The sequence below is a fragment of the Gobio gobio genome (assembly GCF_949357685.1).
Source record: "Gobio gobio genome assembly, chromosome: 3".
In the NCBI taxonomy this organism is placed as follows: domain Eukaryota; kingdom Metazoa; phylum Chordata; class Actinopteri; order Cypriniformes; family Gobionidae; genus Gobio; species Gobio gobio.
This window is the reverse complement of record NC_137099.1, coordinates 16,494,546-16,509,126: the sequence shown is the minus strand read 5'-3', so window position 1 is coordinate 16,509,126 and position 14,581 is coordinate 16,494,546.

Genomic DNA, 14,581 nt, shown 5'->3' with positions numbered 1-14,581 from the left:
CTCCGGACTGCCAGCGCTGCGTCACCTGATTAGAGCGTGGGGATGTCAATCAGACGCTCCCTCCCTCCTCGGTGCGCCCTTACATCCCCACTCCAGCTCACTTTATAAGACATGTGAATCAATTCTCATTCTCCGTTTAAAGTCAAACAGTCGCATTCAAGGTAAATATTAGCACGGGAGAACACGATTCCCGGTGTTCTGAAATCCGTCTACCGTTGTTTTTTTGTCTGTCAGTCTTGACCAATTAATGTATTTATTTTTAGCGTTTTATTATAAGTAGGATGTGTTTGGCTGTATTTGACAAAATGATGAATGTATTACTTATTTAAGAATCAATTCCTAATGATGACATCTGAATGTTTTGAATCTGAATCACAGAAAGTGTAGCCTACTCTTTAGTATGCAGTTCACGAGCGCGCATGCTGAGAGCGCGTGTATGTGGAGGAATCTCTGAAAAAAAAACATGCTAGTAATTTCAATGGGGGAAAAGGATAAAAAAAATCTTCAGTACATGTTTACTAGAAGTCACCTTACAGTAGGATATATAAGGTAAAAATAGGCTACGTCTTATTACGGTAGAATATGCTATTGTAAATATGTTTTACACAAAGGAATAATGTAGGCTATTCATATATGGGGAAATGTATCAGGCCAGGCCTACTTTTACAGTAGCCTACAACATTGTTTAAAGTATATGCTTTTAAGTAGCCCATGAATCTCCTTATAATTGATGAGCCCAAATAGCATTCCCAAAATTCCATGCGTGACATTTTTGTGATCATTTTTGTACATTTAAGTGTTTAATGCTATATGTTTTGCATTATTTAAGCGTCACTCTGATGGTGTCTTGTGTTATTGTGAGTAACTGGGCTGTCTTTGTTATTGGTTTCAGGCCGACTTTGAATGATGTGGCCTTCTATTATACCACCAGATTTTTCATCAGTAGCTACATTTTACACCAACAAACAGCTCAAATTGTTGGGTATACTAGACTTAACTACACAATTTCATGACACAGACCTGCAAAATATATGCAATCACTGTTTCCAGTTAAGAAGGCAGGGTTTTTAATCGAGAATGTAACATTTTACAGCGTGGCTTTTTGTGAAGGACCCGTTTGCAGCTAATGAGATTTTGTCATACGATTGTTTACCAGCGAGCCTCATATCAGTAACAAGATTTATCTCTCCGTGTTTCCTTCCGTTTTATCTCCTTCTCCAGACTAGCCTACTGTATGCCTGCGATAGACTAAACTGATTGTTTGATATCAAGAAACAAACTCTCATTTCAGCATGCAGTCCTCTCTTTTCCCTCTGTTATTAACACGGTAATGTGTGGGTGCTGTGTTAAGCTCTTGTCACACGGCTACCAAGTTCTCTTCGTGTCGCAATGAGTTGAAAGCTCTCGCGCTGTTCGTCTCTTATACGTGCACTATGCACCCTCTAGCGGAAGTACAACGAACTACTGGTCTGTCATGTAACTGGGAAAGGAGAGATTTTGGGGATAAGGCAGATACCGTTTTATTATCTATTTTAATCGTCACATCAAGGGTAAATGCACTAAATAATGCATATTATAATGTTGTATTGATTTGGGCTACGGTTTTGTTGACTATTGTAAACAACCGACAGTGTTTTGCTCCCAGTAGTGATTTTGACTGGACGCTCTCATTAACAACAAGACACGGAAATATTCAAAAACAGCACCTGTATTTCTGAAACGTGTAACATGACACGAGAGTTTGCTTTTTGCCCTTTATAATTTACGATTATCCTCACAATAGACAACTCCTCACAGGAGTTAGTTTCTCGACATCAGAGGAATTTCAGCAAACAACAGCGCCTCCAAGCGGCTTGTTCTTTCTTCTGATCATCCGTCATGCTTCTGGAGATGATTATCTGGGCTATAAGGAGATGTGTATAATTAAGAAGCTTTAATGCCAAAGTAATTTTGAGGAGCTGTAAAATAAGCATATATGATTAACACTGTTACTATGCAAGTGTGGAGATCATAGTAGAGTTTTAGAGAGATACAGATACAGGAACAGATACAGGAACTCTTTGATGGAAATAATGAGTTATTTCTTTCTAAAGTAACTCAGCTGGGATTTGGATTTGCACAAAATATGTAATGGACAATGTACAGTCAGATGGTCATTAACCTTCATGGCCTTTGGGGTCTGTTCGGACCCCTTTTGATGTTTTCCTCATTTAAAAAAAAAAAAAAAAACTTTATTTTTCATTTTTCAATGAAATCAATAAATCCAGCATAACTCTGAAAACATTCACACAGAAATGAAGGCATGGTTCTAGAGAACAAATGCAATGTGGAACAAACATGCTCACTCAAACACAAACACACAGATGTGTGACTGCAACAGACAGCATTTGTATCGAATTTGCCAAAACAAAATCAGTAAATAAAATCATGCACACACACACACACACACACACACACACACACACACACGCACACACACGCACGCACGCACGCACGCACGCACGCCTGTTGATTTATACTTATTGGTTCTATTTACATTTTTTTTTTTTTTTTACATTTTCTTATTCTAAAGTTAGTGATTTTTTACATTTGGTTTATTGAAATAAATCATTTGTGAATACACACAAAAAAAGGGTTCTATATGGCACCAAAAATGGTTCTTGGCTAATCATAGGGGAACCTTTTTAAGTGCTATATAGCACCAATTTTGGTGCTTCAGTGGTTCTTCAGAGGTTCTTCAGAGGTTCTTCACCGGTTCTTTGACTAAGGTGCTATATAGCACCGCTAACTAAGGTGCTATATAGCACCGCTACCATATACAGAACATGTTAAGATATGGTGCTATATAGCACCAAAAGTGGTTCCTCTATGATTACGACGAAGAACCATTTTTGGTGCCATATAACCTTTTCTTTTAGAGTGTACAATCTGACTATTTTTGCAAATGTAGCCTATGTGGCATTATTGCAAAAACAGGCACTTCAAAACACCACAAAAAACAACTAATTCTAACCTTTCACAAAAATACTGATTTTAATGTATTTTATACTGTTTAAATATACAGTATATTCACAAAATACAATTTTTTTTTAAAGTTGTGATAGGAGTAGTTAGCCACATCTAGCAATATGAATGGATCTATATTGCCCTCTTCTGGATATACATGTATATGGCTAAAATACTTTATTTCTAAAACTGTAATTCCTACAGATTTTCTTCTAACCAGCAGATGGCAGAAATCAATATCCAAAAATAACTCATATTAATTTAGATCATCATTTAAGTAATGTTTTTCAGAAAGAAAAAATCATATGCAAGCTAGTGGTGACGTTGAGTAACGTTGTGGTAAATAGGTAAAATAAAAGTACCACATATCACCAAAAAAAAAAAAAACAGCATAAATGTACAGTTGAGAAGCAAATTAAAAAAGTATATTATTTATACAATCGCTCTGTAAATGTGTGGGGTCCGAATGGAAAATTCTGTCATCATTTATTCACACTCACTTCAGTCCTGAATGTCTGACTTTCTTTCTGTACAAACTAGATTTTGTCCCTTTAGTGAAAATCAATGGGGTCCAACACTGGTATGGACAAAAAAACATTTTTTGGAAATATATATTTCTTTGTGCTCCACAGAAGAAAGAAAGACGTGTGTGAGTAATGGTGAAATTATTTCCTTTTGAACTATGCCTTTAATATCTTAAAATGGAATATTTGTAGGTTTTATTTGTTTTACAACATGTCTCTGTCTCTCTCACTCTCAGATGGAGTGATTTGTGTTCCATTCATCAATCAGCACGTCACGGCAGGAGGATGATGGGTGTCAGACTATACCACTCTCTCTCTTCCTCCTTGACCTTACAGGCTAAACACATTTATTACTTAAAATCAGTGTGCGTGTGTGTTTGAATCAGAGAGGAGGACAGAGGTAATGATATTGTGCCAGTTTGAGAAATGAAATGACGGTTGCCAGGAAAAGACATGATGAGCATCTGCCGATTCTGCCGGCAGCCAACCAATAATTGTTCTCATTTCATCTCTGTCTCACTTTCTCTTTCTCAGCAACATTACTGTGCGAACGATGATGTCTGGAATGAGATGGGCCTTGGCGTGTTTGATTTTGTGCAGCGACTATCAAACCCTTTAAAAGATTTAAACCTCACTCATCCCTTCCAAATCCCACCTCACACTACCCAACGTGGAATAACGCTGTTGTTCAAATATGATGTGAGAACAATGAGATTGAAGTCAAAGTTTACTGACACTAAGCCGGACCAATTCTCTGTTAAATGGGCTATTACACACACAACTGCCAGCGAGTGTTTGACCGGGTAAGACTTCATTACAGATTTCATTCTCGCTCAAGGTGTAGGATCTGTATAGCTGTCATTGATTGCATGAATGTGCGGGTTAATTGGCTTTTGGAGTGGGTTCTCTGTGATTTCACTCGGCATAAGTGAGATGTTGATGAATAGCGAATCCTCTTTTGGATGCATGCTGGTGTAGGCACGAGAGTGTGGGTGATCTTGATGCTCAATATGACTGTTGCGCCATTGTGATTCCTACACAGTGACCCTGAACACCCAACAATTAGAGGAATTAGTTTGGATCAAGAATGAATGTAACCAATGATTAACATGTAGCTCAAGGTCATCTGCCATCTCACAAGCATGCCATGTTACTTTTAGATAAAGATGGTACGTTTTAATTCCAGGTGATTTGACACTTTCCCTTTGAAGTGGTCTTCGTTATTTGAAAGACTCCAGTTTCTGGCTGTAGATTTAAGAATGTAACTGGGTCATTCCTACAGACTGAGCCAAATTACAATTTCTAATATTTTTTCATCAATATCTGTCTATCAGAAACACTGGTCTGGTCAGGCTCAGGCTAGCAATCCTTATATTTCACGTGTTCAGGGAAATTTGTCCACCGCTGTTACATGACATTTTAACAGTGCAATGTGTGGGTGGACGCTTTAAGCTAATTAAGCCCATATAGCTGTGAAAGAACAACATTTAGGAAGGATTTTAATAGATGTATAAAATCTATATGAACAAACATTTCCATGTCCAGTGTAAATAAATATTCTAAAAATGAAGCTGCTGTCCCTCCAAGGAAATTATGTTACTTCTAGCAAGTCATGTGATTTAGAGCATACTTATTCAGATTTTAAGGGGAAAGTAAATACAATAAATTGTATTTTATGTCAAAGAGAATGAGTAAATGTACTAAATGTACTGTGTCAAGTGCTTCAAAAAAACATTTACCCCTTAATTATTCATATACTAATCATTATAAATGTGTGTTAATGGGGCACATTTATGCATGGCAAACCATATGGCATGAACATTTTATGTAAAACATACAGTAGGCTATTGTTGCATGGGGACATAAAATCTACCAAACTGTAGGAATGGTATATGCCTATGAAAATCATAAGAGTTCCAAAAAGTTTCTAGTGTGTGTGTGTGTGTGTGTGTGTGTGTGTGTGTGTGTGTGTGTGTGTGTGTGTGTGTGTGTGTGTGTGTGTGTGTGTGTGTGTGTGTGTGCGTGGTCCTGGTAAACCCTATGATATTAGGACAAAATGTCCCCACAAAGATGGCAATATCCGAAATGTTCTTGTCTTTGTGGGGACATTTTTGGTCCCCATAAGGAATCTTATAAATCATACTAAGTGATGTTTTTTGAAAATGTTAAAATGCTGATTTTTTTCTGTGATGGTTAGGTTTATGGGATAAAATATACAGTATACAAATCAGCGTCTATGGAATGTCCCCAGAAAACATGAAACACAACGTGTGTGTGTGTGTTCATGCTTTTCTATCCTGGTTCCCTCTTGTCACCGTGGGAACCTAAATTGAGGTCCCCATGAGGGTACAAGCTTTTAAATCATACAAAATTTGTTTTTTTGAAAATGTAAAAATGCAGAAAGTTTTCTGTTATGGGTAGGGTTAGTGTAAGGGGATATAATATACAGTTTGTACGTCTATGGAGAGTCCCCACAAAGTGTGTGTATGTGTGTGTGTGTGTTTGGGGGGGGGGGGGGGGGGGCGTTTTTTAATGTTTTTCTTTAATGAAGTGACTCCAGCTTTAAGTCTCTTACAGACTTCGATGCTGACGTGACAATACATATATAGAGAGTGAGGCAGGCGGCTTCAGGGGGAAACGCTACTCTGCGATTACCACCGAAGCTTTAACAAACAAGAAGGAACAATCCATCAAGCGTCAACGCCTCTCCAGATTTTAATTAATTACACTAACTTATAGGACAAGGTCAGGGGCGCGCCGCGGGAGCAGCAGGGGGATGGATCGATTCGAGCATGCGCGATCTCGACCCCGAGACGCAGAGCTTTTGGCTGAAGTCATTAAGAAGTTTGAGTCCTTTTGTGTCCAGCTTTTGTTCCAGGCGCCCCACCGTTTAATTATCCCACGTAGGCATGGAGGTGGATTTAATGCATGCGCATAATACAAACATATTCATCGAGTTTAACATCTCCATTATGATGAAACAATGCACTTTTTTGCGCCCGGATCCTGTGTGTGCTGCAGGGAAGACAAAGCGAAGGAGAGGCAGGAAGAGCGCGTGAAACACATTTCTCATGCTATTGGAAGGAACTCTAAGCAATCGACTTAATGGAAATACGATTCTTATCTTTGGCCCACGGAGACCCGCTCTTTAATTTACTCATAGATCATCGTGCTACGCAGACTATCCCTATTTACTCCCATTTACAGTCATAATGTAAAAGACTCCCTCATACACCACTGGATTAAACGGACGAAACATTGGCAGGCATTGTGGACACTCCCTGACCACATGAGAGAGGCGATTACAGTAGGCTACTAACAGACATGTTAAACAGTTCAATGTGACATATTAATCCATATATTGCACTGTAAGTCAAGGAAATCCTAAATTTCCCCAAACACGTTAGATATGTTCCAAACCTTTCATACAGCATCTTCTGTGGAACACAAAATAATAGACTACATTTGAAAGAATGTGAGAGAGAGAGAGAGAGAGAGAGAGAGAGAGAGAGAGAGAGAGAGAGAGAGAGAGAGAGAGATCCAGTCAATAAAAATCAGTACAATAAATGGGCCAGAATCTGATATTCATCAGAATAACAGAGACATTTTACACTACAATTTTCTACATACATTTACTTTGAACACACATCTGTGAACACGTTATTTTATGTTCCACAGATGAAAGAAATTCATACCGTCTTGGAACCATAACAGTGAGTAAATGATGATATAATTTTGATTTCTGGAAAGTACACTCAAAAAAATTGTTTCAACCCATGTTTGGGTCAAATATGGACAAACCCAACCGTTGGTTTAAATTTTCAAATTAAAATTTAATTAAAATTAAATTAATTAATTTAAATTTTAAACCCAATGTTAAACCAAATGAACATTTAGCAAACCAATGTGCCATTGGGCAAATATTGCAATCTCTGAAACTGTCAGCAATACTTATAAATAACATTTCAAAACATGTATATGTGTGCGGGTGTGTCAGGGCCGTGCACGGACATTTTGAGGGGCAGTGGCCCAAACCAATAAAAGGGGCACTGGGGTGGGGTGGCATTGGGGGCAAGGATTGGGTGCTTGTCCATACAAACTATCCATCTTACTCTTACTAGTCAGTCAAAACAGTTTTGATCTTATTTTGTGTCTATCGAAAATAGTGATATATGACATTGTATTATGTTGAATATCAAAGTTTTTGTGTCATTTATTAATGAGGGATTTGTGGACACAATGTTTTTGGTTTTGTGGAGTAAATGTTATAGCTTTTATTTTGAAGTAAAAAGAGAAAATTAGACTCTTAGGAAGATGACCCAGCCATATTTGGCACAGAAGGCCCCAAGTGGCATTTTTTTAATGGTGTTATTGTTTTTAAACGTAATACTTATTGTAATTAACGGGGCTATTATTTCATATTTTCATGATTTAGATGTACATTTCAGGCATCTTCACTTTCATTAAAACATATAGTTTAATTGAGTGAATTCTATGGAAACAAAATCTATTATGTTTTTATTTTATTTTATTAACATATCTTCAATTAAAATATGGGCAATTAAATAAGTAAATATTGATATGCTTGTACATAAGTCATAAAACAATTACTTTTCAGATGATTATCTTTTAATGGGATTCAGATTTTTATGTTATCAGTTATTCAATTATTCTACTAAATTGTCAAAATAAATAATTTGAATATTTTTAGTATTTTACATTAATGACACTTTCAAATATAAATAAATAGTAATACGAATTATATCAAAAGTAATTTATACATTCTGTAACAGTTTATGGGCTATTATATGAAATTAGGCCTATATATATTCTACAAAGTGTGCCCTCAACAGCAAAGTTTGTGTTATTTATATTTGATCAGATCGGGTATACAAAAACTTGATTAGACAAGAATTATGAATCTCTTCCAAGAATGTGTATTTTGTACAATTCGTTAACACTATTTGAAGATCAGGAGCAAAATAATACCGACAGAAATACAAAAACAAACTACCAAATTACTAATTCCGCGGATTGTGACGCACACTGTTAATGTGACGACATTCTGGAACTGTTGTCTGCACTTGAGTTTTCCGCGCACAGACTCTGAGTGACGCTGGGGAGCGAGCCGGAAAACACGGGAGCGGATTCACAGAATCGGTGGATCTTTAGCGGAGGGAAAACAGAACACTTTTAGCGGGGATGGATTGCGACAATAGACTGCAAGAGGGGCACCTCAGCTGATGAGGATGGAGGGGCAGCCAGTGGGCCACCCCCCTGTGCACGGCCCTGGTGTGTGTGTGTGTGTGTGTGTGTGTTTGTGATTTATGAGGACACAAATTTGTATAATGACACGGGTATTACACTGGTATTACGACGTAAACATGAAATATGAGGACATTTCAAAAATAGCTTTAAAGGTCCCATGGCATGAAATTTTCATTTTATGAGGTTTTTCAACATTAATATGAGTTCCCCTAGCCTGAATATTGTCCCCAAGTGGATAGAAATGTTGATCGGTGTAAAACCGAGTTGTGGCTGTCTTTCTCTGCCTTTGAGAAAATGACAGGCCAGACTAGCCAATCCTGAAGTCGCCTGGTTTGACGTCCAAGCAGGCACGGTTTCCTCCCTTTCCTCCACCCAGAGAATCTGGCACGCCCATGCAAACGCTCGAGAGATCATTGCATCATTGCTTGTGAACGAGTGAACGCTGGCAGTTTCTCAGTGTTTGGATGTACAAATGAAAACAGAAGTCTTTTTTCAGTTCCTTCTGATCTGTGATCAGTGATTTCTGATGTGTAGCTAATTATTTATTATTCGTGCACACAATGCGGCTTCTCTCTCTCCAGACAGAACGGTGTTTTCGTGTTTTATATCTTGTGAGTCAGTGTTTTTGTACGTCCTCGTCGCGTCTATCGGTTCTAAAATGTGCATACAGTCATGAGTTTCTGCTCAACATCAGCAGAGATAAACCTCACACACGCCGAAGCTCGGCCTTCAACATCCCCGACCCACAGTACTGCATCTGGCCCACAGCGGAGGCACCAAACGCGGCGTGAGATTAAGCAGAAGGGGGGTAAGCTTGAGCATATCCGGGCTAGCCAGCCTAGCCCCACAATAAACTGGACTACATTCGATTACTGCTGTTGTGTCTTTGTTTGCGCTGTGTACTCAACGCGCGTCACTGACGCTTTTATTTTATTTTAAAAATAATGCTATTATCAACACTTACTTTTAACTCGTTCATCTCGACAGCTGTAATGGTACTTTGCATGTGTTACAAAGTTGGTAGAATAATGATGAAGAGGACTCGGTGTGACTGGGACTCGTGTTTATTCAGAACTCTCAGATACAAACACAATAAACTCGCGCTGACTGACAGCGCTCTCATAACTCAGTAGTTACTATAAATAACTTTGTTAGCAATCGCTGAGCTCAGTCTCTGATACATTAGTGATGTCCGGTTCGCGAACGATCTTTCTTTTGAACCAGTTCTTTTTAGTGAACCGAATCAGTTCACCAAATCGGACTGAATCGTTCTAAACGGTTCGCGTCTCCAGTCAGCGCTGATCCATAATTTACTAAAGTTACTAACTTTCTGACATGAGTGACAGTCCCTCCGACTAGAAATAGACTAATAACCTAAAGTATATGCTGTAACTAAAACAGTTCAGACATGCTGAGAACTGATGTGAAGTGAACTCAGGTCCATCCGTCTCCCTGGCAGACTCGTGCCTGCTCGTGCCTCGATAAACCACGCCCCCTCCGCTCATATAAAATGCAAAGATGTCAGCCAATCACAACAGTGGGCGTTTTTACTGAAGTCTCACAGCAGACACGCCTCTTGAAGCAGGGCATTCAGCCACAGGGCAAACAGCAGTATAGAACAAATGCCTTTTATTTCTAAATTATGACATTTTATGATGTAAAAGTCATACTAACAATATAAGTACAGCTCAGGAAACATTATAAAATAATAGAAAAATGCCATGCCATGGGACCTTTAAAAACATACTAAACAATGCTTTATAAAAAAATGTAAAAATGCAGAATGTTTCCTGTGATTGATAGGTTTAGGGGTAGGGGTAGTGTAGGGGAATAGAATGTACAGTTTGTACAGTATAGAAACCATTACGCCTATGGAATGTCCTCACTTAGATAGCAAAAACCAGGGCTTAAAAACGGAAAAAAATATCAATCGGTTCACTCCGAGCAGAATCGATATTATAGCGTTTCCGTTTTTGCGTTCCTCAATAAACATTACTGTTCCGAAAACGGTTTGATGTGAAAAAATACCGGTTAATAACGTTATTTTAATTTAGCCTATACTTTAAACAAATATGTATAAATAGACTTATTTTGCACTCAATAATAATATAACGCATGGTAATTAAACTTGAATATTTATTTCATAACATTTTTAAAACCACAACAGAAATACATGCATTAGAATTACAAAGCTTAAACAGCGGACCTGTTTTAATGGAGCGTTAGACAATCTAAAGTGGCCTTATGCCTAATTCTTTTCAGAAGAGTGATAACATTCTTTGTACAAAACTTTTTTTCAACACGACTTGTTTTAAAAATTGCATGAATAAAGAATAAATAAACTGGATAACCATTGCTCTTTTAATACACCGTCAACTGGTAATTTCAAAGCAAACACTGCGCAACACTTCCTTGCATCACATAATCAAATTCAGTCAGCTAATAAAGCTTGATCATTTAATGCAATATAACATACCATTTAATACGAAGCATCAACCGTCTATATAGAAAACATTGACCTGTCCTGTATTGGCAATCTGAAAGACTATAGGAAAAATGTTTGATAGATGCTATAGCCTACTTGGACAGGCTTAAACAAAATCCATAAACTAGCCTAAATCAGTCTATTTGAGTTTAAAGTCCATACTGCTTATTTAAACGTTCGAAAAGAATGTCCTCCAATACCTGCGCTTTCATTGTAGACCTCAGTGGAGAAAGAAATGTACTTGAGGCATGAAAATGCGCGCTCATACTGACTTACGTACCGGTAGATTCATAGATGGCATTTCACTCACGCTTGATCCGTCAACGTCACATGCTGTACTACTCTATTTATGATTGGTCACTGCCAAATTAAAATATTAAAAGAACGATAAAATAACGTTATTAACCGGTTAATGGTCATTTCAAATTAACGTTTCTGTTCAGAACGATTCAAATTGATTTTGATTTCGTTTTCGTTTTTGTTCCTCTTAAAATTTCGTTCGTTTCCGGTTTTCGTTTTCGTTCCTTGAACCGGTTCAGAGCCCTGGCAAAAACAAACCTGTGTGTTTGTGTGTGTGTGTGTGTGTGTGTGTGTCTCTTTAGCCCAAATAGTCTTCATGCTAATAGCTAATATTCATGCACATTCAAGAGTGAAAAAAGGTGATGCTTCTATTAATATTAAAAGACTTCAACTACATTAATTCTTGTGATATCATTACTCAGAACAAATGGCACTCAATGCTTTCATTCAAATGCAATGACATTCATACATTTTACATGTGGTGTGGGTGTCACTGCATGTCACTCATGGATGTGCTAAGTTACATCAGACACAGTACTGTTTGTTTGCCATTTATTATTAACACCGTTTGTGCAATGAGATTTACTGAAGAGTTCATCGAATGATCATTTTAGCAAAGACCCAAAATGGAAATGTGGAGTCATAGAAAAGCAGACAATATTTACTGTATGTAGTCAGAGAAGATTCTCTTTGGTAGCGCTGCAGATCTCATGCCAAATATGGACGAGAGAAAGAGAGAGGAAAAAAAGAGAGGAAGTCCTTTGATCCCACAGGATGAAGAGGTGGTGTGTAGGTGGACCATGGTAAAAAGAACATAGTGTTGGCACACACAGCAACACACAACGTGAACAAATCCAGGCAGCGCACACCAAGCACACTGTATTCACTGTAGCAATAACTCAATTTATGAATAAAATAATAAAAAGTGGCTGTATCACGGTTAACCACGGGCTTCCTCAAATGTCAGACCAGGTAACTCTCACACAGAGAATATCAGAGAAGTGCACACTTACTAATGCATGTTCTGTGGATCAGTTTGACCAAGACAGATGATAGATAGATATACTCTATAACTAATCAATATTGTATTGGTTTCTGAGTGGAAGTTCAGGCGCAAGACAGCAGAAGCACCAAATGTGAAGTGTGCCGCATTCAAACACACATAATAGTGCAAGTCATTATGCAAAGTGCAAGACAGACACAGATTACAGAATGCAAATAATGTTCAGCATATTTGAAATAAATTAGAAATTAATTAGACAGGCTCAACAGATTGCAGTGAATATAAATGTGGGCATGACAACCAGGAACATGTATTAACTGCAGAAAAATGTGCCTGCAATCACATTTCAGAGACAGTAAGGTGTGTATGAGGTATTTTTTGAAGCACAGAGCACTGAGGTTTCTCGATATACTCTTTTTATGTGGATTATATGAAAGTATTATGAATCCCCACATCGATAACTACATTTTTAGAAGAAAACTCTGCCCCGACGTGGCTGTCCTCAGGCACACTGTATTATCTTCAAGAATGTGTTTCAGTACGTGTGAGACTCAAATTCGCTTTTTTAGGAGGTTGGAGTGTTGAGTTCCTCTGTGCGTCATGCCACACATTGAATACATAAACACACATTTACAGCAGCATCTGAATATCGGCATCAATTTATTTCATTTTTCATTTCTGACAAACCTCACTAAACCCATAATTTATCAGCTCTGTGGAGCTTTAGATTGGGGAGACACCATCTCAGAAGTTCTTCATTACCCCTGATGTTTTGTAAAAGTCATATTTAAGCCTGACTTCTATGTGTGGATTTTATTTTTTGAAGATTGCATGAAATAATTTAATGAACCATGTTTTCTTGTCTATGTTGATGTTTGTCCTATTAAAGTAGGAAGTTAGGATGAGACAAATTGATGGGCTTGTTCTTTATTTGAATAGCCAATAGCCTTTAGTGTATTTCTTTTTATAGAATACTCGCTACTGGAGGTATTATTTCTGAGAGCATTGTATATTTGTATACACTCTTGCCAACAAGATGAGTCATCAATATTTTGGGCCTATTTTCCCAGAAGAGAAAACGTGTAAAATGTGGGATGTTTTCACAAAGGTTCATTTTATTTTTACTCTGTTTGTGAATTCTGACTTACAGTAAGTATTTTATTGTATGTTATTTATGCAAAAAAGTATATATTTTTCATAGAGGTGTGTGATAATATAGTTTACATTTTGCAAGGAATCAAGCAGTTGATTTATGCTATACACTGTAAACCCGAATAAGTTGGCAAAACTAAAAAAAAAAAAAAATTGGTAGATTTTTGAGAAATGTAATGTTTAAGTAAGCAGAAGTGGCAGAATTTTATTTAGTACTTGTATATTTTAATTGCTCTTAACCTGAAATATTTGAGTAAACTCATACATTTAACTGAAAATTATCATGTAATCTCAATTTAAATATTTTTAGAAGTGAAAACATGCACTGTAAACCCTAATGCTCAAAATAATGAATTAGTTTGAGTAGAGCCAACTACAAATTAGTTCAAACAAATTAACTTTTATGAGTATTTATAACTATCTTTTTCTTTTGAGTTCTCAAAACTGACACATTTTAAGTAATCTGAATTGTTTCATTGTTTTGAGTTTCATGAACTTGTTTCTTTTAGAAACAACCGAAACTGGGCTGGATTCTATTTCCCAGCATGCTTTGCCACGACACTCAAAAGGGACAGTAAATGGCAAAATTAAGTGTTATAATAAGTTTTTTTTTTTTAAATGCAAGATTAATGTTAAGTGTGAGATTTAGTAGTGATTGATTTTTTGTTATCCTTAGAAGAGTTTCTGTTATGTTGGGAAATTTTTTTGTAGTGTTAACATCATGGTGACAACTTGCTAAATGGTAACACAATTCTTTGACACAAAAAAAAATTATATAAAACCTCATTTTGGCATTTACTCTCACTTTCGAGTGCCATGGCAACGCATGCTGGGAATTAGAAA